The 27626-nt window shown below is 37.7% G+C and overlaps 19 non-coding genes across 19 annotated transcripts; all 19 read left to right on the top strand.

Annotated features, from left to right (window-relative positions):
• The first annotated feature begins 755 nt into the window (after window positions 1-755).
• Window positions 756-829, top strand: TRNAI-AAU (transfer RNA isoleucine (anticodon AAU)). The gene has a single exon. It is a non-coding gene; the product is annotated as a tRNA-Ile (tRNA).
• A 1216-nt stretch (window positions 830-2045) lies between these two features.
• On the top strand, window positions 2046-2119 carry TRNAI-AAU (transfer RNA isoleucine (anticodon AAU)). The gene has a single exon. It is a non-coding gene; the product is annotated as a tRNA-Ile (tRNA).
• A 1045-nt stretch (window positions 2120-3164) lies between these two features.
• TRNAI-AAU (transfer RNA isoleucine (anticodon AAU)) lies at window positions 3165-3238 on the top strand. Its single transcript has one exon. It is a non-coding gene; the product is annotated as a tRNA-Ile (tRNA).
• A 2818-nt stretch (window positions 3239-6056) lies between these two features.
• TRNAI-AAU (transfer RNA isoleucine (anticodon AAU)) lies at window positions 6057-6130 on the top strand. The gene has a single exon. It is a non-coding gene; the product is annotated as a tRNA-Ile (tRNA).
• Window positions 6131-6701: 571 nt separating this feature from the next.
• On the top strand, window positions 6702-6775 carry TRNAI-AAU (transfer RNA isoleucine (anticodon AAU)). Its single transcript has one exon. It is a non-coding gene; the product is annotated as a tRNA-Ile (tRNA).
• A 571-nt stretch (window positions 6776-7346) lies between these two features.
• TRNAI-AAU (transfer RNA isoleucine (anticodon AAU)) lies at window positions 7347-7420 on the top strand. Its single transcript has one exon. It is a non-coding gene; the product is annotated as a tRNA-Ile (tRNA).
• Window positions 7421-8635: 1215 nt separating this feature from the next.
• On the top strand, window positions 8636-8709 carry TRNAI-AAU (transfer RNA isoleucine (anticodon AAU)). The gene has a single exon. It is a non-coding gene; the product is annotated as a tRNA-Ile (tRNA).
• A 1045-nt stretch (window positions 8710-9754) lies between these two features.
• On the top strand, window positions 9755-9828 carry TRNAI-AAU (transfer RNA isoleucine (anticodon AAU)). Its single transcript has one exon. It is a non-coding gene; the product is annotated as a tRNA-Ile (tRNA).
• A 2333-nt stretch (window positions 9829-12161) lies between these two features.
• Window positions 12162-12235, top strand: TRNAI-AAU (transfer RNA isoleucine (anticodon AAU)). The gene has a single exon. It is a non-coding gene; the product is annotated as a tRNA-Ile (tRNA).
• Window positions 12236-12806: 571 nt separating this feature from the next.
• Window positions 12807-12880, top strand: TRNAI-AAU (transfer RNA isoleucine (anticodon AAU)). Its single transcript has one exon. It is a non-coding gene; the product is annotated as a tRNA-Ile (tRNA).
• A 1045-nt stretch (window positions 12881-13925) lies between these two features.
• On the top strand, window positions 13926-13999 carry TRNAI-AAU (transfer RNA isoleucine (anticodon AAU)). The gene has a single exon. It is a non-coding gene; the product is annotated as a tRNA-Ile (tRNA).
• A 2820-nt stretch (window positions 14000-16819) lies between these two features.
• On the top strand, window positions 16820-16893 carry TRNAI-AAU (transfer RNA isoleucine (anticodon AAU)). The gene has a single exon. It is a non-coding gene; the product is annotated as a tRNA-Ile (tRNA).
• A 571-nt stretch (window positions 16894-17464) lies between these two features.
• Window positions 17465-17538, top strand: TRNAI-AAU (transfer RNA isoleucine (anticodon AAU)). The gene has a single exon. It is a non-coding gene; the product is annotated as a tRNA-Ile (tRNA).
• Window positions 17539-18109: 571 nt separating this feature from the next.
• TRNAI-AAU (transfer RNA isoleucine (anticodon AAU)) lies at window positions 18110-18183 on the top strand. Its single transcript has one exon. It is a non-coding gene; the product is annotated as a tRNA-Ile (tRNA).
• Window positions 18184-18754: 571 nt separating this feature from the next.
• TRNAI-AAU (transfer RNA isoleucine (anticodon AAU)) lies at window positions 18755-18828 on the top strand. Its single transcript has one exon. It is a non-coding gene; the product is annotated as a tRNA-Ile (tRNA).
• Window positions 18829-20574: 1746 nt separating this feature from the next.
• TRNAI-AAU (transfer RNA isoleucine (anticodon AAU)) lies at window positions 20575-20648 on the top strand. The gene has a single exon. It is a non-coding gene; the product is annotated as a tRNA-Ile (tRNA).
• A 571-nt stretch (window positions 20649-21219) lies between these two features.
• Window positions 21220-21293, top strand: TRNAI-AAU (transfer RNA isoleucine (anticodon AAU)). The gene has a single exon. It is a non-coding gene; the product is annotated as a tRNA-Ile (tRNA).
• Window positions 21294-25059: 3766 nt separating this feature from the next.
• On the top strand, window positions 25060-25133 carry TRNAI-AAU (transfer RNA isoleucine (anticodon AAU)). The gene has a single exon. It is a non-coding gene; the product is annotated as a tRNA-Ile (tRNA).
• A 571-nt stretch (window positions 25134-25704) lies between these two features.
• Window positions 25705-25778, top strand: TRNAI-AAU (transfer RNA isoleucine (anticodon AAU)). Its single transcript has one exon. It is a non-coding gene; the product is annotated as a tRNA-Ile (tRNA).
• Window positions 25779-27626: the final 1848 nt, after the last annotated feature.

The following is a 27626-nucleotide window of genomic DNA, read 5'->3' as shown; positions in this document are numbered from 1 at the left end:
TCGTTAACCTTAAAGTATGACAGAGTAACGAATTGAAGCAAAATAGAAATATAATCTATTGTATGGCCAGAGATTTCAGTTTCTAAGCGTTTTTTAAGAAGTTTCGGGCAACTGGAATTCGATATAACTGTAAATATTGACAGCTAAGTCTATCACTAATTGTAACGCAGGCAAAACTAATCCAAGCGACTTTAAGCAAAATAGAAATATAATCTATTTTATGGCCAGAGATTTCAGTTTCTAAGCGTTTTTTAAGAAGTTTTGTGCAACTGGAATTCGATATAACTGTAAATATTGACAGCCAAGTCTATCACTAATTGTAATGCATGCAAAACTAATCCAAGCAACTTGAAGCAAAATAGAAATATAATCTATTTTATGGCCAGAGATTTCAGTTTCTAAGCGTTTTTTAAGAAGTTTTGTGCAACTGGAATTCGATATAACTGTAAATATTGACAGCTAAGTCTATCACTAATTGTAATGCAGGCAAAAACTAATCCAAGCATTGGCGTAATTTACTGGCTCATCACGTGACAAGTTAGAGTGGTTGGTGGCCACATATTGCTCATAATATAAAAAAGGCTTGTCAATTCTCATTTAAGAATGGTTCCTATGCTTTTGATGGGCTCTCTAAGAATTAGTTAACTTTCAACGTATTTTACCTTTCACTGTGGACAGATCAAGCTTTGAGAGGTCAGTAGCTGGCTCAAAATTAGAGCAAGTTCATTAAAAGAGAGTAGATACGGGGCAAAAGTGGCCGGTTAGCTCAATCGGTTAGAGCGTGGTGCTAATAACGCCAAGGTTGCGGGTTCGACCCCCGTGCTGGCCATTCCTTTGGCTTTCTGTTCACATCCAGTGACTTTTGGAAAAAGATCCGTAGGTTTTATCCATCCAATGTGTAAAATTAATTTACAAACTTGAAATAACTTGGTTAGAGTAAGAGAGTGGCCATGTTACATCGTCGTTAACCTTAAAGTATGACAGAGTAACGAATTGAAGCAAAATAGAAATATAATCTATTGTATGGCCAGAGATTTCAGTTTCTTAGCGTTTTTTAAGATGTTTTGGGCAACTGGAATTCGATATAACTGTAAATATTGACAGCTAAGTCTATCACTAATTGTAATGCAGGCAAAAACTAATCCAAGCAATGGCGTAATTTACTGGCTCATCACGTGACAAGTTAGAGTGGTTGGTGGCAACATATTGCTCATAATATAAAAAAAGCTTGTCAATTCTCATTTAAGATTGGTTCCTATGCTTTTGATGGGCTCTCTAAGAATTAGTCAACTTTCAACGTATTTTACCTTTCACTGTGGACAGGTCAAGCTTTGAGAGGTCAGTAGCTGGCTCAAAATTAGAGCAAGTTCATTAAAAGAGAGTAGATATGGGGCAAAAGTGGCCGGTTAGCTTAATCGGTTAGAGCGTGGTGCTAATAACACCAAGGTTGCGGGTTCGACCCCCGTGCTGGCCATTCCTTTGGCTTTCTGTTCACATCCAGTGACTTTTGGAAAAAGATCCGTAGGTTTTATCCATCCAATGTGTAAAATTAATTTACAAACTTGAAATAACTTGGTTAGAGTAAGAGAGTGGCCATGTTACATTGTCGTTAACCTTAAAGTATGACAGAGTAACGAATTGAAGCAAAATTTAAATATAATCTATTGTATGGCCATAGATTTCAGTTTCTAAGCGTTTTTTAAGAAGTTTTGGGCAACTGGAATTCGATATAACTGTAAATATTGACAGCTAAGTCTATCACTAATTGTAATGCAGGCAAAAACTAATCCAAGCAATGGCGTAATTTACTGGCTCATCACGTGACAAGTTAGAGTGGTTGGTGGCAACATATTGCTCATAATATAAAAAAAGCTTGTCAATTCTCATTTAAGATTGGTTCCTATGCTTTTGATGGGCTCTCTAAGAATTAGTCAACTTTCAACGTATTTTACCTTTCACTGTGGACAGATCAAGCTTTGAGGGGTCAGTAGCTGGCTCAAAATTAGAGCAAGTTCATTAAAAGAGAGTAGATATGGGGCAAAAGTGGCTGGTTAGCTCAATCGGTTAGAGCGTGGTGCTAATAACGCCAAGGTTGCAGGTTCGACCCCTGTGCTGGCCATTCCTTTGGCTTTCTGTTCACATCCAGTGACTTTTGGAAAAAGATCCGTAGGTTTTATCCATCCAATGTGTAAAATTAATTTACAAATTTGAAATAACTTGGTTAGAGTAAGAGAGTGGCCATGTTACATCGTCGTTAACCTTAAAGTATGACAGAGTAATGAATTGAAGCAAAATAGAAATATAATCTATTGTATGGCCAGAGATTTCAGTTTCTAAGCGTTTTTTAAGAAGTTTCGGGCAACTGGAATTCGATATAACTGTAAATATTGACAGCTAAGTCTATCACTAATTGTAACGCAGGCAAAACTAATCCAAGCGACTTTAAGCAAAATAGAAATATAATCTATTTTATGGCCAGAGATTTCAGTTTCTAAGCGTTTTTTAAGAAGTTTTGTGCAACTGGAATTCGATATAACTGTAAATATTGACAGCCAAGTCTATCACTAATTGTAATGCATGCAAAACTAATCCAAGCAACTTGAAGCAAAATAGAAATATAATCTATTGTATGGCCAGAGATTTCAGTTTCTAAGCGTTTTTTAAGAAGTTTCGGGCAACTGGAATTCGATATAACTGTAAATATTGACAGCTAAGTCTATCACTAATTGTAACGCAGGCAAAACTAATCCAAGCGAATTTAAGCAAAATAGAAATATAATCTATTTTATGGCCAGAGATTTCAGTTTCTAAGCGTTTTTTAAGAAGTTTTGTGCAACTGGAATTCGATATAACTGTAAATATTGACAGCCAAGTCTATCACTAATTGTAATGCAGGCAAAAACTAATCCAAGCATTGGCGTAATTTACTGGCTCATCACGTGACAAGTTAGAGTGGTTGGTGGCAACATATTGCTCATAATATAAAAAAGGCTTGTCAATTCTCATTTAAGAATGGTTCCTATGCTTTTGATGGGCTCTCTAAGAATTAGTCAACTTTCAACGTATTTTACCTTTCACTGTGGACAGATCAAGCTTTGAGAGGTCAGTAGCTGGCTCAAAATTAGAGCAAGTTCATTAAAAGAGAGTAGATATGGGGAAAAAGTGGCCAGTTAGCTCAATCGGTTAGAGCGTGGTGCTAATAACACCAAGGTTGCGGGTTCGACCCCCGTGCTGGCCATTCCTTTGGCTTTCTGTTCACATCCAGTAACTTTTGGAAAAAGATCCGTAGGTTTTATCCATCCAATGTGTAAAATTAATTTACAAACTTGAAATAACTTGGTTAGAGTAAGAGAGTGGCCATGTTACATCGTTGTTAACCTTAAAGTATGACAGAGTAACGAATTGAAGCAAAATAGAAATATAATATATTGTATGGCCAGAGATTTCAGTTTCTAAGCGTTTTTTAAGAAGTTGTGGGCAATGGAATTCGATATAACTGTAAATATTGACAGCTAAGTCTATCACTAATTGTAATGCCGGCAAAAACTAATCCAAGCAATGGCGTAATTTACTGGCTCATCACGTGACAAGTTAGAGTGGTTGGTGGCAACATATTGCTCATAATATAAAAAAAGCTTGTCAATTCTCATTTAAGGTTGGTTCCTATGCTTTTGATGGGCTCTCTAAGAATTAGTCAACTTTCAACATATTTTACCTTTCACTGTGGACAGATCAAGTTTGAGGGGTCAGTAGCTGGCTCAAAATTAGAGCAAGTTCATTAAAAGAGAGTAGATATGGGGCAAAAGTGGCAGGTTAGCTCAATCGGTTAGAGCGTGGTGCTAATAACGCCAAGGTTGCAGGTTCGACCTCTGTGCTGGCTATTCCTTTGGCTTTCTGTTCACATCCAGTGACTTTTGGAAAAAGATCCGTAGGTTTTATCCATCCAATGTGTAAAATAATTTACAAACTTGAAATAACTTGGTTAGAGTAAGAGAGTGGCCACGTTACATCGTTGTTAACCTTAAAGTATGACAGAGTAACGAATTGAAGCAAAATAGAAATATAATCTATTGTATGGCCAGAGATTTCAGTTTCTAAGCGTTTTTTAAGAAGTTGTGGGCAACTGGAATTCGATATAACTGTAAATATTGACAGCTAAGTCTATCACTAATTGTAATGCAGGCAAAAACTAATCCAAGCAATGGCGTAATTTACTGGCTCATCACGTGACAAGTTAGAGTGGTTGGTGGCAACATATTGCTCATAATATAAAAAAAGCTTGTCAATTCTCATTTAAGATTGGTTCCTATGCTTTTAATGGGCTCTCTAAGAATTAGTCAACTTTCAACGTATTTTACCTTTCACTGTGGACAGATCAAGCTTTGAGAGGTCAGTAGCTGGCTCAAAATTAGAGCAAGTTCATTAAAACAGAGTAGATATGAGGCAAAAGTGGCCGGTTAGTTCAATCAGTTAGAGCATGGTGCTAATAACGCCAAGGTTGCGGGTTCGACCCCCGTGCTGGCCATTCCTTTGGCTTTCTGTTCACATCCAGTGACTTTTGGAAAAAGATCCGTAGGTTTTATCCATCCAATGTGTAAAATTAATTTACAAACTTGAAATAACTTGGTTAGAGTAAGAGAGTGGCCATGTTACATCGTCGTTAACCTTAAAGTATGACAGAGTAACGAATTGAAGCAAAATTTAAATATAATCTATTGTATGGCCATAGATTTCTGTTTCTAAGCGTTTTTTAAGAAGTTTTGGGCAACTGGAATTCGATATAACTGTAAATATTGACAGCTAAGTCTATCACTAATTGTAATGCAGGCAAAAACTAATCCAAGCAATGGCGTAATTTACTGGCTCATCACGTGACAAGTTAGAGTGGTTGGTGGCAACATATTGCTCATAATATAAAAAAAGCTTGTCAATTCTCATTTAAGATTGGTTCCTATGCTTTTGATGGGCTCTCTAAGAATTAGTCAACTTTCAACGTATTTTACCTTTCATTGTGGACAGATCAAGCTTTGAGGGGTCAGTAGCTGGCTCAAAATTAGAGCAAGTTCATTAAAAGAGAGTAGATATGGGGCAAAACTGGCCGGTTAGCTCAATCGGTTAGAGCGTGGTGCTAATAACGCCAAGGTTGCAGATTCGACCCCTGTGCTGGCCATTCCTTCGGCTTTCTGTTCACATCCAGTGACTTTTGGAAAAAGATCCGTAGGTTTTATCCATCCAATGTGTAAATTAATTTACAAACTTGAAATAACTTGGTTAGAGTAAGAGAGTGGCCATGTTACATCGTCGTTAACCTTAAAGTATGACAGAGTAACGAATTGAAGCAAAATAGAAATATAATCTATTGTATGGCCAGAGATTTCAGTTTCTAAGCGTTTTTTAAGAAGTTTCGGGCAACTGGAATTCGATATAACTGTAAATATTGACAGCTAAGTCTATCACTAATTGTAACGCAGGCAAAACTAATCCAAGCGACTTTAAGCAAAATAGAAATATAATCTATTTTATGGCCAGAGATTTCAGTTTCTAAGCGTTTTTTAAGAAGTTTTGTGCAACTGGAATTCGATATAACTGTAAATATTGACAGCTAAGTCTATCACTAATTGTAATGCATGCAAAACTAATCCAAGCAACTTGAAGCAAAATAGAAATATAATCTATTGTATGGCCAGAGATTTCAGTTTCTAAGCGTTTTTTAAGAAGTTTTGGGCAACTGGAATTCGATATAACTGTAAACATTGACAGCTATGTCTATCACTAATTGTAATGCAGGCAAAAACTAATCCAAGCAATGGTGTAATTTACTGGCTCATCACGTGACAAGTTAGAGTGGTTGGTAGCAACATATTGCTCATAATATAAAAAAAGCTTGTCAATTCTCATTTAAGATTGGTTCCTATGCTTTTGATGGGCTCCCTAAGAATTAGTCAACTTTCAACGTATTTTACCTTTCACTGTGGACAGATCAAGCTTTGAGAGGTCAGTAGCTGGCTCAAAATTAGAGCAAGTTCATTAAAAGAGAGTAGATATGGGGAAAAAGTGGCCGGTTAGCTCAATCGGTTAGAGCGTGGTGCTAATAACACCAAGGTTGCGGGTTCGACCCCCGTGCTGGCCATTCCTTTGGCTTTCTGTTCACATCCAGTAACTTTTGGAAAAAGATCCGTAGGTTTTATCCATCCAATGTGTAAAATTAATTTACAAACTTGAAATAACTTGGTTAGAGTAAGAGAGTGGCCATGTTACATCGTCGTTAACCTTAAAGTATGACAGAGTAACGAATTGAAGCAAAATAGAAATATAATCTATTGTATGGCCAGAGATTTCAGTTTCTTAGCGTTTTTTAAGAAGTTTTGGGCAACTGGAATTCGATATAACTGTAAATATTGACAGCTAAGTCTATCACTAATTGTAATGCAGGCAAAAACTAATCCAAGCAATGGCGTAATTTACTGGCTCATCACGTGACAAGTTAGAGTGGTTGGTGGCAACATATTGCTCATAATATAAAAAAAGCTTGTCAATTCTCATTTAAGATTGGTTCCTATGCTTTTGATGGGCTCTCTAAGAATTAGTCAACTTTCAACGTATTTTACCTTTCACTGTGGACAGGTCAAGCTTTGAGAGGTCAGTAGCTGGCTCAAAATTAGAGCAAGTTCATTAAAAGAGAGTAGATATGGGGCAAAAGTGGCCGGTTAGCTTAATCGGTTAGAGCGTGGTGCTAATAACGCCAAGGTTGCGGGTTCGACCCCCGTGCTGGCCATTCCTTTGGCTTTCTGTTCACATCCAGTGACTTTTGGAAAAAGATCCGTAGGTTTTATCCATCCAATGTGTAAAATTAATTTACAAACTTGAAATAACTTGGTTAGAGTAAGAGAGTGGCCATGTTACATTGTCGTTAACCTTAAAGTATGACAGAGTAACGAATTGAAGCAAAATTTAAATATAATCTATTGTATGGCCATAGATTTCAGTTTCTAAGCGTTTTTTAAGAAGTTTTGGGCAACTGGAATTCGATATAACTGTAAATATTGACAGCTAAGTCTATCACTAATTGTAATGCAGGCAAAAACTAATCCAAGCATTGGCGTAATTTACTGGCTCATCACGTGACAAGTTAGAGTGGTTGGTGGCAACATATTGCTCATAATATAAAAAAGGCTTGTCAATTCTCATTTAAGAATGGTTCCTATGCTTTTGATGGGCTCTCTAAGAATTAGTTAACTTTCAACGTATTTTACCTTTCACTGTGGACAGATCAAGCTTTGAGAGGTCAGTAGCTGGCTCAAAATTAGAGCAAGTTCATTAAAAGAGAGTAGATATGGGGCAAAAGTGGCCGGTTAGCTCAATCGGTTAGAGCGTGGTGCTAATAACACCAAGGTTGCGGGTTCGACCCCCGTGCTGGCCATTCCTTTGGCTTTCTGTTCACATCCAGTGACTTTTGGAAAAAGATCCGTAGGTTTTATCCATCCAATGTGTAAAATTAATTTACAAACTTGAAATAACTTGGTTAGAGTAAGAGAGTGGCCATGTTACATCGTCGTTAACCTTAAAGTATGACAGAGTAACGAATTGAAGCAAAATAGAAATATAATCTATTGTATGGCCAGAGATTTCAGTTTCTTAGCGTTTTTTAAGATGTTTTGGGCAACTGGAATTCGATATAACTGTAAATATTGACAGCTAAGTCTATCACTAATTGTAATGCAGGCAAAAACTAATACAAGCAATGGCGTAATTTACTGGCTCATCACGTGACAAGTTAGAGTGGTTGGTGGCAACATATTGCTCATAATATAAAAAAAGCTTGTCAATTCTCATTTAAGATTGGTTCCTATGCTTTTGATGGGCTCTCTAAGAATTAGTCAACTTTCAACGTATTTTACCTTTCACTGTGGACAGGTCAAGCTTTGAGAGGTCAGTAGCTGGCTCAAAATTAGAGCAAGTTCATTAAAAGAGAGTAGATATGGGGCAAAAGTGGCCGGTTAGCTTAATCGGTTAGAGCGTGGTGCTAATAACGCCAAGGTTGCAGGTTCGACCCCCGTGCTGGCCATTCCTTTGGCTTTCTGTTCACATCCAGTGACTTTTGGAAAAAGATCCGTAGGTTTTATCCATCCAATGTGTAAAATTAATTTACAAACTTGAAATAACTTGGTTAGAGTAAGAGAGTGGCCATGTTACATTGTCGTTAACCTTAAAGTATGACAGAGTAACGAATTGAAGCAAAATTTAAATATAATCTATTGTATGGCCATAGATTTCAGTTTCTAAGCGTTTTTTAAGAAGTTTTGGGCAACTGGAACTCGATATAACTGTAAATATTGACAGCTAAGTCTATCACTAATTGTAATGCAGGCAAAAACTAATCCAAGCAATGGCGTAATTTACTGGCTCATCACGTGACAAGTTAGAGTGGTTGGTGGCAACATATTGCTCATAATATAAAAAAGCTTGTCAATTCTCATTTAAGATTGGTTCCTATGCTTTTGATGGGCTCTCTAAGAATTAGTCAACTTTCAACGTATTTTACCTTTCACTGTGGACAGATCAAGCTTTGAGGGGTCAGTAGCTGGCTCAAAATTAGAGCAAGTTCATTAAAAGAGAGTAGATATGGGGCAAAAGTGGCCGGTTAGCTCAATAGGTTAGAGCGTGGTGCTAATAACGCCAAGGTTGCAGGTTCGACCCCTGTGCTGGCCATTCCTTTGGCTTTCTGTTCACATCCAGTGACTTTTGGAAAAAGATCCGTAGGTTTTATCCATCCAATGTGTAAAATTAATTTACAAATTTGAAATAACTTGGTTAGAGTAAGAGAGTGGCCATGTTACATCGTCGTTAACCTTAAAGTATGACAGAGTAACGAATTGAAGCAAAATAGAAATATAATCTATTGTATGGCCAGAGATTTCAGTTTCTAAGCGTTTTTTAAGAGGTTTCGGGCAACTGGAATTCGATATAACTGTAAATATTGACAGCTAAGTCTATCACTAATTGTAACGCAGGCAAAACTAATCCAAGCGACTTTAAGCAAAATAGAAATATAATCTATTTTATGGCCAGAGATTTCAGTTTCTAAGCGTTTTTTAAGAAGTTTTGTGCAACTGGAATTCGATATAACTGTAAATATTGACAGCCAAGTCTATCACTAATTGTAATGCATGCAAAACTAATCCAAGCAACTTGAAGCAAAATAGAAATATAATCTATTGTATGGCCAGAGATTTCAGTTTCTAAGCGTTTTTTAAGAAGTTTCGGGCAACTGGAATTCGATATAACTGTAAATATTGACAGCTAAGTCTATCACTAATTGTAACGCAGGCAAAACTAATCCAAGCGAATTTAAGCAAAATAGAAATATAATCTATTTTATGGCCAGAGATTTCAGTTTCTAAGCGTTTTTTAAGAAGTTTTGTGCAACTGGAATTCGATATAACTGTAAATATTGACAGCCAAGTCTATCACTAATTGTAATGCAGGCATAAACTAATCCAAGCATTGGCGTAATTTACTGGCTCATCACGTGACAAGTTAGAGTGGTTGGTGGCAACATATTGCTCATAATATAAAAAAGGCTTGTCAATTCTCATTTAAGAATGGTTCCTATGCTTTTGATGGGCTCTCTAAGAATTAGTCAACTTTCAACGTATTTTACCTTTCACTGTGGACAGATCAAGCTTTGAGAGGTCAGTAGCTGGCTCAAAATTAGAGCAAGTTCATTAAAAGAGAGTAGATATGGGGAAAAAGTGGCCAGTTAGCTCAATCGGTTAGAGCGTGGTGCTAATAACACCAAGGTTGCGGGTTCGACCCCCGTGCTGGCCATTCCTTTGGCTTTCTGTTCACATCCAGTAACTTTTGGAAAAAGATCCGTAGGTTTTATCCATCCAATGTGTAAAATTAATTTACAAACTTGAAATAACTTGGTTAGAGTAAGAGAGTGGCCATGTTACATCGTTGTTAACCTTAAAGTATGACAGAGTAACGAATTGAAGCAAAATAGAAATATAATCTATTGTATGGCCAGAGATTTCAGTTTCTAAGCGTTTTTTAAGAAGTTGTGGGCAACTGGAATTCGATATAACTGTAAATATTGACAGCTAAGTCTATCACTAATTGTAATGCCGGCAAAAACTAATCCAAGCAATGGCGTAATTTACTGGCTCATCACGTGACAAGTTAGAGTGGTTGGTGGCAACATATTGCTCATAATATAAAAAAAGCTCGTCAATTCTCATTTAAGATTGGTTCCTATGCTTTTGATGGGCTCTCTAAGAATTAGTCAACTTTCAACATATTTTACCTTTCACTGTGGACAGATCAAGTTTGAGGGGTCAGTAGCTGGCTCAAAATTAGAGCAAGTTCATTAAAAGAGAGTAGATATGGGGCAAAAGTGGCAGGTTAGCTCAATCAGTTAGAGCGTGGTGCTAATAACGCCAAGGTTGCAGGTTCGACCTCTGTGCTGGCTATTCCTTTGGCTTTCTGTTCACATCCAGTGACTTTTGGAAAAAGATCCGTAGGTTTTATCCATCCAATGTGTAAAATAATTTACAAACTTGAAATAACTTGCTTAGAGTAAGAGAGTGGCCACGTTACATCGTTGTTAACCTTAAAGTATGACAGAGTAACCAATTGAAGCAAAATAGAAATATAATCTATTGTATGGCCAGAGATTTCAGTTTCTAAGCGTTTTTTAAGAAGTTGTGGGCAACTGGAATTCGATATAACTGTAAATATTGACAGCTAAGTCTATCACTAATTGTAATGCAGGCAAAAACTAATCCAATCAATGGCGTAATTTACTGGCTCATCACGTGACAAGTTAGAGTGGTTGGTGGCAACATATTGCTCATAATATAAAAAAAGCTTGTCAATTCTCATTTAAGATTGGTTCCTATGCTTTTAATGGGCTCTCTAAGAATTAGTCAACTTTCAACGTATTTTACCTTTCACTGTGGACAGATCAAGCTTTGAGAGGTCAGTAGCTGGCTCAAAATTAGAGCAAGTTCATTAAAAGAGAGTAGATATGGGGCAAAAGTGGCCGGTTAGCTCAATCGGTTAGAGCGTGGTGCTAATAACGCCAAGGTTGCAGATTCGACCCCTGTGCTGGCTATTCCTTCGGCTTTCTGTTCACATCCAGTGACTTTTGGAAAAAGATCCGTAGGTTTTATCCATCCAATGTGTAAAATTAATTTACAAACTTGAAATAACTTGGTTAGAGTAAGAGAGTGGCCATGTTACATCGTCGTTAACCTTAAAGTATGACAGAGTAACGAATTGAAGCAAAATAGAAATATAATCTATTGTATGGCCAGAGATTTCAGTTTCTAAGCGTTTTTTAAGAAGTTTCGGGCAACTGGAATTCGATATAACTGTAAATATTGACAGCTAAGTCTATCACTAATTGTAACGCAGGCAAAACTAATCCAAGCGACTTTAAGCAAAATAGAAATATAATCTATTTTATGGCCAGAGATTTCAGTTTCTAAGCGTTTTTTAAGAAGTTTTGTGCAACTGGAATTCGATATAACTGTAAATATTGACAGCTAAGTCTATCACTAATTGTAATGCATGCAAAACTAATCCAAGCAACTTGAAGCAAAATAGAAATATAATCTATTGTATGGCCAGAGATTTCAGTTTCTAAGCGTTTTTTAAGAAGTTTTGGGCAACTGGAATTCGATATAACTGTAAATATTGACAGCTATGTCTATCACTAATTGTAATGCATGCAAAACTAATCCAAGCAACTTGAAGCAAAATAGAAATATAATCTATTGTATGGCCAGAGATTTCAGTTTCTTAGCGTTTTTTAAGAAGTTTTGGGCAACTGGAATTCGATATAACTGTAAATATTGACAGCTAAGTCTATCACTAATTGTAATGCAGGCAAAAACTAATCCAAGCAATGGCGTAATTTACTGGCTCATCACGTGACAAGTTAGAGTGGTTGGTGGCAACATATTGCTCATAATATAAAAAAAGCTTGTCAATTCTCATTTAAGATTGGTTCCTATGCTTTTGATGGGCTCTCTAAGAATTAGTCAACTTTCAACGTATTTTACCTTTCACTGTGGACAGGTCAAGCTTTGAGAGGTCAGTAGCTGGCTCAAAATTAGAGCAAGTTCATTAAAAGAGAGTAGATATGGGGCAAAAGTGGCCGGTTAGCTTAATCGGTTAGAGCGTGGTGCTAATAACGCCAAGGTTGCGGGTTCGACCCCCGTGCTGGCCATTCCTTTGGCTTTCTGTTCACATCCAGTGACTTTTGGAAAAAGATCCGTAGGTTTTATCCATCCAATGTGTAAAATTAATTTACAAACTTGAAATAACTTGGTTAGAGTAAGAGAGTGGCCATGTTACATTGTCGTTAACCTTAAAGTATGACAGAGTAACGAATTGAAGCAAAATTTAAATATAATCTATTGTATGGCCATAGATTTCAGTTTCTAAGCGTTTTTTAAGAAGTTTTGGGCAACTGGAATTCGATATAACTGTAAATATTGACAGCTAAGTCTATCACTAATTGTAATGCAGGCAAAAACTAATCCAAGCAATGGCGTAATTTACTGGCTCATCACGTGACAAGTTAGAGTGGTTGGTGGCAACATATTGCTCATAATATAAAAAAAGCTTGTCAATTCTCATTTAAGATTGGTTCCTATGCTTTTGATGGGCTCTCTAAGAATTAGTCAACTTTCAACGTATTTTACCTTTCACTGTGGACAGATCAAGCTTTGAGGGGTCAGTAGCTGGCTCAAAATTAGAGCAAGTTCATTAAAAGAGAGTAGATATGGGGCAAAAGTGGCCGGTTAGCTCAATCGGTTAGAGCGTGGTGCTAATAACGCCAAGGTTGCAGGTTCGACCCCTGTGCTGGCCATTCCTTTGGCTTTCTGTTCACATCCAGTGACTTTTGGAAAAAGATCCGTAGGTTTTATCCATCCAATGTGTAAAATTAATTTACAAATTTGAAATAACTTGGTTAGAGTAAGAGAGTGGCCATGTTACATCGTCGTTAACCTTAAAGTATGACAGAGTAACGAATTGAAGCAAAATAGAAATATAATCTATTGTATGGCCAGAGATTTCAGTTTCTAAGCGTTTTTTAAGAAGTTTCGGGCAACTGGAATTCGATATAACTGTAAATATTGACAGCTAAGTCTATCACTAATTGTAACGCAGGCAAAACTAATCCAAGCGACTTTAAGCAAAATAGAAATATAATCTATTTTATGGCCAGAGATTTCAGTTTCTAAGCGTTTTTTAAGAAGTTTTGTGCAACTGGAATTCGATATAACTGTAAATATTGACAGCCAAGTCTATCACTAATTGTAATGCATGCAAAACTAATCCAAGCAACTTGAAGCAAAATAGAAATATAATCTATTGTATGGCCAGAGATTTCAGTTTCTAAGCGTTTTTTAAGAAGTTTCGGGCAACTGGAATTCGATATAACTGTAAATATTGACAGCTAAGTCTATCACTAATTGTAACGCAGGCAAAACTAATCCAAGCGAATTTAAGCAAAATAGAAATATAATCTATTTTATGGCCAGAGATTTCAGTTTCTAAGCGTTTTTTAAGAAGTTTTGTGCAACTGGAATTCGATATAACTGTAAATATTGACAGCCAAGTCTATCACTAATTGTAATGCAGGCAAAAACTAATCCAAGCATTGGCGTAATTTACTGGCTCATCACGTGACAAGTTAGAGTGGTTGGTGGCAACATATTGCTCATAATATAAAAAAGGCTTGTCAATTCTCATTTAAGAATGGTTCCTATGCTTTTGATGGGCTCTCTAAGAATTAGTCAACTTTCAACGTATTTTACCTTTCACTGTGGACAGATCAAGCTTTGAGAGGTCAGTAGCTGGCTCAAAATTAGAGCAAGTTCATTAAAAGAGAGTAGATATGGGGAAAAAGTGGCCAGTTAGCTCAATCGGTTAGAGCGTGGTGCTAATAACACCAAGGTTGCGGGTTCGACCCCCGTGCTGGCCATTCCTTTGGCTTTCTGTTCACATCCAGTAACTTTTGGAAAAAGATCCGTAGGTTTTATCCATCCAATGTGTAAAATTAATTTACAAACTTGAAATAACTTGGTTAGAGTAAGAGAGTGGCCATGTTACATCGTTGTTAACCTTAAAGTATGACAGAGTAACGAATTGAAGCAAAATAGAAATATAATCTATTGTATGGCCAGAGATTTCAGTTTCTAAGCGTTTTTTAAGAAGTTGTGGGCAACTGGAATTCGATATAACTGTAAATATTGACAGCTAAGTCTATCACTAATTGTAATGCCGGCAAAAACTAATCCAAGCAATGGCGTAATTTACTGGCTCATCACGTGACAAGTTAGAGTGGTTGGTGGCAACATATTGCTCATAATATAAAAAAAGCTTGTCAATTCTCATTTAAGATTGGTTCCTATGCTTTTGATGGGCTCTCTAAGAATTAGTCAACTTTCAACATATTTTATCTTTCACTGTGGACAGATCAAGTTTGAGGGGTCAGTAGCTGGCTCAAAATTAGAGCAAGTTCATTAAAAGAGAGTAGATATGGGGCAAAAGTGGCAGGTTAGCTCAATCGGTTAGAGCGTGGTGCTAATAACGCCAAGGTTGCAGGTTCGACCTCTGTGCTGGCTATTCCTTTGGCTTTCTGTTCACATCCAGTGACTTTTGGAAAAAGATCCGTAGGTTTTATCCATCCAATGTGTAAAATAATTTACAAACTTGAAATAACTTGGTTAGAGTAAGAGAGTGGCCACGTTACATCGTTGTTAACCTTAAAGTATGACAGAGTAACGAATTGAAGCAAAATAGAAATATAATCTATTGTATGGCCAGAGATTTCAGTTTCTAAGCGTTTTTTAAGAAGTTGTGGGCAACTGGAATTCGATATAACTGTAAATATTGACAGCTAAGTCTATCACTAATTGTAATGCAGGCAAAAACTAATCCAAGCAATGGCGTAATTTACTGGCTCATCACGTGACAAGTTAGAGTGGTTGGTGGCAACATATTGCTCATAATATAAAAAAAGCTTGTCAATTCTCATTTAAGATTGGTTCCTATGCTTTTAATGGGCTCTCTAAGAATTAGTCAACTTTCAACGTATTTTACCTTTCACTGTGGACAGATCAAGCTTTGAGAGGTCAGTAGCTGGCTCAAAATTAGAGCAAGTTCATTAAAACAGAGTAGATATGAGGCAAAAGTGGCCGGTTAGTTCAATCAGTTAGAGCATGGTGCTAATAACGCCGAGGTTGCGGGTTCGACCCCCGTGCTGGCCATTCCTTTGGCTTTCTGTTCACATCCAGTGACTTTTGGAAAAAGATCTGTAGGTTTTATCCATCCAATGTGTAAAATTAATTTACAAACTTGAAATAACTTGGTTAGAGTAAGAGAGTGGCCATGTTACATCGTCGTTAACCTTAAAGTATGACAGAGTAACGAATTGAAGCAAAATTTAAATATAATCTATTGTATGGCCATAGATTTCTGTTTCTAAGCGTTTTTTAAGAAGTTTTGGGCAACTGGAATTCGATATAACTGTAAATATTGACAGCTAAGTCTATCACTAATTGTAATGCAGGCAAAAACTAATCCAAGCAATGGCGTAATTTACTGGCTCATCACGTGACAAGTTAGAGTGGTTGGTGGCAACATATTGCTCATAATATAAAAAAAGCTTGTCAATTCTCATTTAAGATTGGTTCCTATGCTTTTGATGGGCTCTCTAAGAATTAGTCAACTTTCAACGTATTTTACCTTTCACTGTGGACAGATCAAGCTTTGAGGGGTCAGTAGCTGGCTCAAAATTAGAGCAAGTTCATTAAAAGAGAGTAGATATGGGGCAAAAGTGGCCGGTTAGCTCAATCGGTTAGAGCGTGGTGCTAATAACGCCAAGGTTGCAGATTCGACCCCTGTGCTGGCCATTCCTTCGGCTTTCTGTTCACATCCAGTGACTTTTGGAAAAAGATCCGTAGGTTTTATCCATCCAATGTGTAAAATTAATTTACAAACTTGAAATAACTTGGTTAGAGTAAGAGAGTGGCCATGTTACATCGTCGTTAACCTTAAAGTATGACAGAGTAACGAATTGAAGCAAAATAGAAATATAATCTATTGTATGGCCAGAGATTTCAGTTTCTAAGCGTTTTTTAAGAAGTTTCGGGCAACTGGAATTCGATATAACTGTAAATATTGACAGCTAAGTCTATCACTAATTGTAACGCAGGCAAAACTAATCCAAGCGACTTTAAGCAAAATAGAAATATAATCTATTTTATGGCCAGAGATTTCAGTTTCTAAGCGTTTTTTAAGAAGTTTTGTGCAACTGGAATTCGATATAACTGTAAATATTGACAGCTAAGTCTATCACTAATTGTAATGCATGCAAAACTAATCCAAGCAACTTGAAGCAAAATAGAAATATAATCTATTGTATGGCCAGAGATTTCAGTTTCTAAGCGTTTTTTAAGAAGTTTTGGGCAACTGGAATTCGATATAACTGTAAATATTGACAGCTATGTCTATCACTAATTGTAATGCAGGCAAAAACTAATCCAAGCAATGGTGTAATTTACTGGCTCATCACGTGACAAGTTAGAGTGGTTGGTAGCAACATATTGCTCATAATATAAAAAAAGCTTGTCAATTCTCATTTAAGATTGGTTCCTATGCTTTTGATGGGCTCCCTAAGAATTAGTCAACTTTCAACGTATTTTACCTTTCACTGTGGACAGATCAAGCTTTGAGAGGTCAGTAGCTGGCTCAAAATTAGAGCAAGTTCATTAAAAGAGAGTAGATATGGGGAAAAAGTGGCCGGTTAGCTCAATCGGTTAGAGCGTGGTGCTAATAACACCAAGGTTGCGGGTTCGACCCCCGTGCTGGCCATTCCTTTGGCTTTCTGTTCACATCCAGTAACTTTTGGAAAAAGATCCGTAGGTTTTATCCATCCAATGTGTAAAATTAATTTACAAACTTGAAATAACTTGGTTAGAGTAAGAGAGTGGCCATGTTACATCGTCGTTAACCTTAAAGTATGACAGAGTAACGAATTGAAGCAAAATAGAAATATAATCTATTGTATGGCCAGAGATTTCAGTTTCTTAGCGTTTTTTAAGAAGTTTTGGGCAACTGGAATTCGATATAACTGTAAATATTGACAGCTAAGTCTATCACTAATTGTAATGCAGGCAAAAACTAATCCAAGCATTGGCGTAATTTACTGGCTCATCACGTGACAAGTTAGAGTGGTTGGTGGCAACATATTGCTCATAATATAAAAAAGGCTTGTCAATTCTCATTTAAGAATGGTTCCTATGCTTTTGATGGGCTCTCTAAGAATTAGTCAACTTTCAACGTATTTTACCTTTCACTGTGGACAGATCAAGCTTTGAGAGGTCAGTAGCTGGCTCAAAATTAGAGCAAGTTCATTAAAAAAGAGTAGATATGGGGCAAAAGTGGCCAGTTAGCTCAATCGGTTAGAGCGCGGTGCTAATAACGCCAAGGTTGCGGGTTCAACCCCCGTGCTGGCCATTCCTTTGGCTTTCTGTTCACATCCAGTGACTTTTGGAAAAAGATCCGTAGGTTTTATCCATCCAATGTGTAAAATTAATTTACAAACTTGAAATAACTTGGTTAGAGTAAGAGAGTGGCCATGTTACATCGTCGTTAACCTTAAAGTATGACAGAGTAACGAATTGAAGCAAAATAGAAATATAATCTATTGTATGGCCAGAGATTTCAGTTTCTTAGCGTTTTTTAAGATGTTTTGGGCAACTGGAATTCGATATAACTGTAAATATTGACAGCTAAGTCTATCACTAATTGTAATGCAGGCAAAAACTAATCCAAGCAATGGCGTAATTTACTGGCTCATCACGTGACAAGTTAGAGTGGTTGGTGGCAACATATTGCTCATAATATAAAAAAAGCTTGTCAATTCTCATTTAAGATTGGTTCCTATGCTTTTGATGGGCTCTCTAAGAATTAGTCAACTTTCAACGTATTTTACCTTTCACTGTGGACAGGTCAAGCTTTTAGAGGTCAGTAGCTGGCTCAAAATTAGAGCAAGTTCATTAAAAGAGAGTAGATATGGGGCAAAAGTGGCCGGTTAGCTTAATCGGTTAGAGCGTGGTGCTAATAACGCCAAGGTTGCGGGTTCGACCCCCGTGCTGGCCATTCCTTTGGCTTTCTGTTCACATCCAGTGACTTTTGGAAAAAGATCCGTAGGTTTTATCCATCCAATGTGTAAAATTAATTTACAAACTTGAAATAACTTGGTTAGAGTAAGAGAGTGGCCATGTTACATCGTCGTTAACCTTAAAGTATGACAGAGTAACGAATTGAAGCAAAATTTAAATATAATCTATTGTATGGCCATAGATTTCAGTTTCTAAGCGTTTTTTAAGAAGTTTTGGGCAACTGGAATTCGATAAAACTGTAAATATTGACAGCTAAGTCTATCACTAATTGTAATGCAGGCAAAAACTAATCCAAGCAATGGCGTAATTTACTGGCTCATCACGTGACAAGTTAGAGTGGTTGGTGGCAACATATTGCTCATAATATAAAAAAAGCTTGTCAATTCTCATTTAAGATTGGTTCCTATGCTTTTGATGGGCTCTCTAAGAATTAGTCAACTTTCAACGTATTTTACCTTTCACTGTGGACAGATCAAGCTTTGAGGGGTCAGTAGCTGGCTCAAAATTAGAGCAAGTTCATTAAAAGAGAGTAGATATGGGGCAAAAGTGGCCGGTTAGCTCAATCGGTTAGAGCGTGGTGCTAATAACACCAAGGTTGCAGGTTCGACCCCTGTGCTGGCCATTCCTTTGGCTATCTGTTCACATCCAGTGACTTTTGGAAAAAGATCCGTAGGTTTTATCCATCCAATGTGTAAAATTAATTTACAAACTTGAAATAACTTGGTTAGAGTAAGAGAGTGGCCATGTTACATCGTCGTTAACCTTAAAGTATGACAGAGTAACGAATTGAAGCAAAATAGAAATATAATCTATTGTATGGCCAGAGATTTCAGTTTCTAAGCGTTTTTTAAGAAGTTTCGGGCAACTGGAATTCGATATAACTGTAAATATTGACAGCTAAGTCTATCACTAATTGTAACGCAGGCAAAACTAATCCAAGCGACTTTAAGCAAAATAGAAATATAATCTATTTTATGGCCAGAGATTTCAGTTTCTAAGCGTTTTTTAAGAAGTTTTGTGCAACTGGAATTCGATATAACTGTAAATATTGACAGCCAAGTCTATCACTAATTGTAATGCATGCAAAACTAATCCAAGCAACTTGAAGCAAAATAGAAATATAATCTATTTTATGGCCAGAGATTTCAGTTTCTAAGCGTTTTTTAAAGGGAACCTGTCATCAGGAATTTGGCTTTCAACCTAAACGTTTCCCCCTCTGCAGCTCGTGGGCTGCATTCTAGGAAGGTTTTTGTACTTTTTGTGCCCCTTTTTAAACCAAAATAAACACTTTATAAACTTGTACCTTTCTGTTTGAAAATCTTGTTAATTTTCCATGTGGGCGGGCCGTGTGGCGTCCGTTGCTGTAGCTTACGCCGTCCCCCATGCTCCAAATCATGCCTCATAACGCCGCCCACTGCGCCGAGGTCCCGTGCACGCCGGGACACCTAGTGACGTGGTCGCAGGCACGAGAGTATGGGCGGCGCTGTGATTGCATCGCAAGTGCGCGCCCATACTCTCGTGTGCGCGCTCTCCCCTCTGTACGTCGCTCAGATCCTCTGCTTCTCCTGTGCTCCGCTCCTCCCATCTATTTCCTGCTGCAGGGTACGATGGGAAGGAGGTGACGTCGGGCCGGCGCAGAACGCTGGAGGCAGTGGGGGAAAGGGCGGGCACGAGAGTATGGGCGCGCACTTGCGATGCAATCACAGCGCCGCCCATACTCTCGTGCATGCGACCACGTCACTAGGTGTCCCGGCGTGCACGGGACCTCGGCGCAGTGGGCGGCGTTATGAGGCATGATTTGGAGCATGGGGGACGGCGTAAGCTACAGCAACGGACGCCACACGGCCCGCCCACATGGAAAATTAACAAGATTTTCAAACAGAAAGGTACAAGTTTATAAAGTGTTTATTTTGGTTTAAAAAGGGGCACAAAAAGTACAAAAACCTTCCTAGAATGCAGCCCACGAGCTGCAGAGGGGGAAACGTTTAGGTTGAAAGCCAAATTCCTGATGACAGGTTCCCTTTAAGAAGTTTTGTGCAACTGGAATTCGATATAACTGTAAATATTGACAGCTAAGTCTATCACTAATTGTAATGCAGGCAAAAACTAATCCAAGCATTGGCGTAATTTACTGGCTCATCACGTGACAAGTTAGAGTGGTTGGTGGCAACATATTGCTCATAATATAAAAAAGGCTTGTCAATTCTCATTTAAGAATGGTTCCTATGCTTTTGATGGGCTCTCTAAGAATTAGTTAACTTTCAACGTATTTTACCTTTCACTGTGGACAGATCAAGCTTTGAGAGGTCAGTAGCTGGCTCAAAATTAGAGCAAGTTCATTAAAAGAGAGTAGATATGGGGCAAAAGTGGCCGGTTAGCTCAATCGGTTAGAGCGTGGTGCTAATAACGCCAAGGTTGCGGGTTCGACCCCCGTGCTGGCCATTCCTTTGGCTTTCTGTTCACATCCAGTGACTTTTGGAAAAAGATCCGTAGGTTTTATCCATCCAATGTGTAAAATTAATTTACAAACTTGAAATAACTTGGTTAGAGTAAGAGAGTGGCCATGTTACATCGTCGTTAACCTTAAAGTATGACAGAGTAACGAATTGAAGCAAAATAGAAATATAATCTATTGTATGGCCAGAGATTTCAGTTTCTTAGCGTTTTTTAAGATGTTTTGGGCAACTGGAATTCGATATAACTGTAAATATTGACAGCTAAGTCTATCACTAATTGTAATGCAGGCAAAAACTAATCCAAGCAATGGCGTAATTTACTGGCTCATCACGTGACAAGTTAGAGTGGTTGGTGGCAACATATTGCTCATAATATAAAAAAAGCTTGTCAATTCTCATTTAAGATTGGTTCCTATGCTTTTGATGGGCTCTCTAAGAATTAGTCAACTTTCAACGTATTTTACCTTTCACTGTGGACAGGTCAAGCTTTGAGAGGTCAGTAGCTGGCTCAAAATTAGAGCAAGTTCATTAAAAGAGAGTAGATATGGGGCAAAAGTGGCCGGTTAGCTTAATCGGTTAGAGCGTGGTGCTAATAACGCCAAGGTTGCGGGTTCGACCCCCGTGCTGGCCATTCCTTTGGCTTTCTGTTCACATCCAGTGACTTTTGGAAAAAGATCCGTAGGTTTTATCCATCCAATGTGTAAAATTAATTTACAAACTTGAAATAACTTGGTTAGAGTAAGAGAGTGGCCATGTTACATTGTCGTTAACCTTAAAGTATGACAGAGTAACGAATTGAAGCAAAATTTAAATATAATCTATTGTATGGCCATAGATTTCAGTTTCTAAGCGTTTTTTAAGAAGTTTTGGGCAACTGGAATTCGATATAACTGTAAATATTGACAGCTAAGTCTATCACTAATTGTAATGCAGGCAAAAACTAATCCAAGCAATGGCGTAATTTACTGGCTCATCACGTGACAAGTTAGAGTGGTTGGTGGCAACATATTGCTCATAATATAAAAAAAGCTTGTCAATTCTCATTTAAGATTGGTTCCTATGCTTTTGATGGGCTCTCTAAGAATTAGTCAACTTTCAACGTATTTTACCTTTCACTGTGGACAGATCAAGCTTTGAGGGGTCAGTAGCTGGCTCAAAATTAGAGCAAGTTCATTAAAAGAGAGTAGATATGGGGCAAAAGTGGCCGGTTAGCTCAATCGGTTAGAGCGTGGTGCTAATAACGCCAAGGTTGCAGGTTCGACCTCTGTGCTGGCCATTCCTTTGGCTTTCTGTTCACATCCAGTGACTTTTGGAAAAAGATCCGTAGGTTTTATCCATCCAATGTGTAAAATTAATTTACAAATTTGAAATAACTTGGTTAGAGTAAGAGAGTGGCCATGTTACATCGTCGTTAACCTTAAAGTATGACAGAGTAACGAATTGAAGCAAAATAGAAATATAATCTATTGTATGGCCAGAGATTTCAGTTTCTAAGCGTTTTTTAAGAAGTTTCGGGCAACTGGAATTCGATATAACTGTAAATATTGACAGCTAAGTCTATCACTAATTGTAACGCAGGCAAAACTAATCCAAGCGACTTTAAGCAAAATAGAAATATAATCTATTTTATGGCCAGAGATTTCAGTTTCTAAGCGTTTTTTAAGAAGTTTTGTGCAACTGGAATTCGATATAACTGTAAATATTGACAGCCAAGTCTATCACTAATTGTAATGCATGCAAAACTAATCCAAGCAACTTGAAGCAAAATAGAAATATAATCTATTGTATGGCCAGAGATTTCAGTTTCTAAGCGTTTTTTAAGAAGTTTCGGGCAACTGGAATTCGATATAACTGTAAATATTGACAGCTAAGTCTATCACTAATTGTAACGCAGGCAAAACTAATCCAAGCGAATTTAAGCAAAATAGAAATATAATCTATTTTATGGCCAGAGATTTCAGTTTCTAAGCGTTTTTTAAGAAGTTTTGTGCAACTGGAATTCGATATAACTGTAAATATTGACAGCCAAGTCTATCACTAATTGTAATGCATGCAAAACTAATCCAAGCAACTTGAAGCAAAATAGAAATATAATCTATTGTATGGCCAGAGATTTCAGTTTCTAAGCGTTTTTTAAGAAGTTTCGGGCAACTGGAATTCGATATAACTGTAAATATTGACAGCTAAGTCTATCACTAATTGTAACGCAGGCAAAACTAATCCAAGCGAATTTAAGCAAAATAGAAATATAATCTATTTTATGGCCAGAGATTTCAGTTTCTAAGCGTTTTTTAAGAAGTTTTGTGCAACTGGAATTCGATATAACTGTAAATATTGACAGCCAAGTCTATCACTAATTGTAATGCAGGCAAAAACTAATCCAAGCATTGGCGTAATTTACTGGCTCATCACGTGACAAGTTAGAGTGGTTGGTGGCAACATATTGCTCATAATATAAAAAAGGCTTGTCAATTCTCATTTAAGAATGGTTCCTATGCTTTTGATGGGCTCTCTAAGAATTAGTCAACTTTCAACGTATTTTACCTTTCACTGTGGACAGATCAAGCTTTGAGAGGTCAGTAGCTGGCTCAAAATTAGAGCAAGTTCATTAAAAGAGAGTAGATAAGGGGCAAAAGTGGCCGGTTAGCTCAATCGGTTAGAGCGTGGTGCTAATAACGCCAAGGTTGCAGGTTCGACCCACGTGCTGGCCATTCCTTTGGCTTTCTGTTCACATCCAGTGACTTTTGGAAAAAGATCCGTAGGTTTTATCCATCCAATGTGTAAAATTAATTTACAAACTTGAAATAACTTGGTTAGAGTAAGAGAGTGGTCATGTTACATCGTCGTTAACCTTAAAGTATGACAGAGTAACGAATTGAAGCAAAATAGAAATATAATCTATTGTATGGCCAGAGATTTCAGTTTCTTAGCGTTTTTTAAGAAGTTTTGGGCAACTGGAATTCGATATAACTGTAAATATTGACAGCTAAGTCTATCACTAATTGTAATGCAGGCAAAAACTAATCCAAGCAATGGCGTAATTTACTGGCTCATCACGTGACAAGTTAGAGTGGTTGGTGGCAACATATTGCTCATAATATAAAAAAAGCTTGTCAATTCTCATTTAAGATTGGTTCCTATGCTTTTGATGGGCTCTCTAAGAATTAGTCAACTTTCAACGTATTTTACCTTTCACTGTGGACAGGTCAAGCTTTGAGAGGTCAGTAGCTGGCTCAAAATTAGAGCAAGTTCATTAAAAGAGAGTAGATATGGGGCAAAAGTGGCCGGTTAGCTTAATCGGTTAGAGCGTGGTGCTAATAACGCCAAGGTTGCGGGTTCGACCCCCGAGCTGGCCATTCCTTTGGCTTTCTGTTCACATCCAGTGACTTTTAGAAAAAGATCCGTAGGTTTTATCCATCCAATGTGTGAAATTAATTTACAAACTTGAAATAACTTGGTTAGAGTAAGAGAGTGGCCATGTTACATCGTCGTTAACCTTAAAGTATGACAGAGTAACGAATTGAAGCAAAATAGAAATATAATCTATTGTATGGCGCTCTCCCCTCTGTACGTCGCTCAGATCCTCTGCTTCTCCTGTGCTCCGCTCCTCCCATCTATTTCCTGCTGCAGGGTACGATGGGAAGGAGGTGACGTCGGGCCGGCGCAGAACGCTGGAGGCAGTGGGGGAAAGGGCGGGCACGAGAGTATGGGCGCGCACTTGCGATGCAATCACAGCGCCGCCCATACTCTCGTGCATGCGACCACGTCACTAGGTGTCCCGGCGTGCACGGGACCTCGGCGCAGTGGGCGGCGTTATGAGGCATGATTTGGAGCATGGGGGACGGCGTAAGCTACAGCAACGGACGCCACACGGCCCGCCCACATGGAAAATTAACAAGATTTTCAAACAGAAAGGTACAAGTTTATAAAGTGTTTATTTTGGTTTAAAAAGGGGCACAAAAAGTACAAAAACCTTCCTAGAATGCAGCCCACGAGCTGCAGAGGGGGAAACGTTTAGGTTGAAAGCCAAATTCCTGATGACAGGTTCCCTTTAAGAAGTTTTGTGCAACTGGAATTCGATATAACTGTAAATATTGACAGCTAAGTCTATCACTAATTGTAATGCAGGCAAAAACTAATCCAAGCATTGGCGTAATTTACTGGCTCATCACGTGACAAGTTAGAGTGGTTGGTGGCAACATATTGCTCATAATATAAAAAAGGCTTGTCAATTCTCATTTAAGAATGGTTCCTATGCTTTTGATGGGCTCTCTAAGAATTAGTTAACTTTCAACGTATTTTACCTTTCACTGTGGACAGATCAAGCTTTGAGAGGTCAGTAGCTGGCTCAAAATTAGAGCAAGTTCATTAAAAGAGAGTAGATATGGGGCAAAAGTGGCCGGTTAGCTCAATCGGTTAGAGCGTGGTGCTAATAACGCCAAGGTTGCGGGTTCGACCCCCGTGCTGGCCATTCCTTTGGCTTTCTGTTCACATCCAGTGACTTTTGGAAAAAGATCCGTAGGTTTTATCCATCCAATGTGTAAAATTAATTTACAAACTTGAAATAACTTGGTTAGAGTAAGAGAGTGGCCATGTTACATCGTCGTTAACCTTAAAGTATGACAGAGTAACGAATTGAAGCAAAATAGAAATATAATCTATTGTATGGCCAGAGATTTCAGTTTCTTAGCGTTTTTTAAGATGTTTTGGGCAACTGGAATTCGATATAACTGTAAATATTGACAGCTAAGTCTATCACTAATTGTAATGCAGGCAAAAACTAATCCAAGCAATGGCGTAATTTACTGGCTCATCACGTGACAAGTTAGAGTGGTTGGTGGCAACATATTGCTCATAATATAAAAAAAGCTTGTCAATTCTCATTTAAGATTGGTTCCTATGCTTTTGATGGGCTCTCTAAGAATTAGTCAACTTTCAACGTATTTTACCTTTCACTGTGGACAGGTCAAGCTTTGAGAGGTCAGTAGCTGGCTCAAAATTAGAGCAAGTTCATTAAAAGAGAGTAGATATGGGGCAAAAGTGGCCGGTTAGCTTAATCGGTTAGAGCGTGGTGCTAATAACGCCAAGGTTGCGGGTTCGACCCCCGTGCTGGCCATTCCTTTGGCTTTCTGTTCACATCCAGTGACTTTTGGAAAAAGATCCGTAGGTTTTATCCATCCAATGTGTAAAATTAATTTACAAACTTGAAATAACTTGGTTAGAGTAAGAGAGTGGCCATGTTACATTGTCGTTAACCTTAAAGTATGACAGAGTAACGAATTGAAGCAAAATTTAAATATAATCTATTGTATGGCCATAGATTTCAGTTTCTAAGCGTTTTTTAAGAAGTTTTGGGCAACTGGAATTCGATATAACTGTAAATATTGACAGCTAAGTCTATCACTAATTGTAATGCAGGCAAAAACTAATCCAAGCAATGGCGTAATTTACTGGCTCATCACGTGACAAGTTAGAGTGGTTGGTGGCAACATATTGCTCATAATATAAAAAAAGCTTGTCAATTCTCATTTAAGATTGGTTCCTATGCTTTTGATGGGCTCTCTAAGAATTAGTCAACTTTCAACGTATTTTACCTTTCACTGTGGACAGATCAAGCTTTGAGGGGTCAGTAGCTGGCTCAAAATTAGAGCAAGTTCATTAAAAGAGAGTAGATATGGGGCAAAAGTGGCCGGTTAGCTCAATCGGTTAGAGCGTGGTGCTAATAACGCCAAGGTTGCAGGTTCGACCTCTGTGCTGGCCATTCCTTTGGCTTTCTGTTCACATCCAGTGACTTTTGGAAAAAGATCCGTAGGTTTTATCCATCCAATGTGTAAAATTAATTTACAAATTTGAAATAACTTGGTTAGAGTAAGAGAGTGGCCATGTTACATCGTCGTTAACCTTAAAGTATGACAGAGTAACGAATTGAAGCAAAATAGAAATATAATCTATTGTATGGCCAGAGATTTCAGTTTCTAAGCGTTTTTTAAGAAGTTTCGGGCAACTGGAATTCGATATAACTGTAAATATTGACAGCTAAGTCTATCACTAATTGTAACGCAGGCAAAACTAATCCAAGCGACTTTAAGCAAAATAGAAATATAATCTATTTTATGGCCAGAGATTTCAGTTTCTAAGCGTTTTTTAAGAAGTTTTGTGCAACTGGAATTCGATATAACTGTAAATATTGACAGCCAAGTCTATCACTAATTGTAATGCATGCAAAACTAATCCAAGCAACTTGAAGCAAAATAGAAATATAATCTATTGTATGGCCAGAGATTTCAGTTTCTAAGCGTTTTTTAAGAAGTTTCGGGCAACTGGAATTCGATATAACTGTAAATATTGACAGCTAAGTCTATCACTAATTGTAACGCAGGCAAAACTAATCCAAGCGAATTTAAGCAAAATAGAAATATAATCTATTTTATGGCCAGAGATTTCAGTTTCTAAGCGTTTTTTAAGAAGTTTTGTGCAACTGGAATTCGATATAACTGTAAATATTGACAGCCAAGTCTATCACTAATTGTAATGCATGCAAAACTAATCCAAGCAACTTGAAGCAAAATAGAAATATAATCTATTGTATGGCCAGAGATTTCAGTTTCTAAGCGTTTTTTAAGAAGTTTCGGGCAACTGGAATTCGATATAACTGTAAATATTGACAGCTAAGTCTATCACTAATTGTAACGCAGGCAAAACTAATCCAAGCGAATTTAAGCAAAATAGAAATATAATCTATTTTATGGCCAGAGATTTCAGTTTCTAAGCGTTTTTTAAGAAGTTTTGTGCAACTGGAATTCGATATAACTGTAAATATTGACAGCCAAGTCTATCACTAATTGTAATGCAGGCAAAAACTAATCCAAGCATTGGCGTAATTTACTGGCTCATCACGTGACAAGTTAGAGTGGTTGGTGGCAACATATTGCTCATAATATAAAAAAGGCTTGTCAATTCTCAT

This window comes from Anomaloglossus baeobatrachus, chromosome 4 (assembly GCF_048569485.1).
Source record: "Anomaloglossus baeobatrachus isolate aAnoBae1 chromosome 4, aAnoBae1.hap1, whole genome shotgun sequence".
Lineage (NCBI taxonomy): Eukaryota > Metazoa > Chordata > Amphibia > Anura > Aromobatidae > Anomaloglossus > Anomaloglossus baeobatrachus.
Note: the sequence above shows the minus strand (reverse complement) of the source record. Positions and strands in the feature narration are given on the sequence as shown.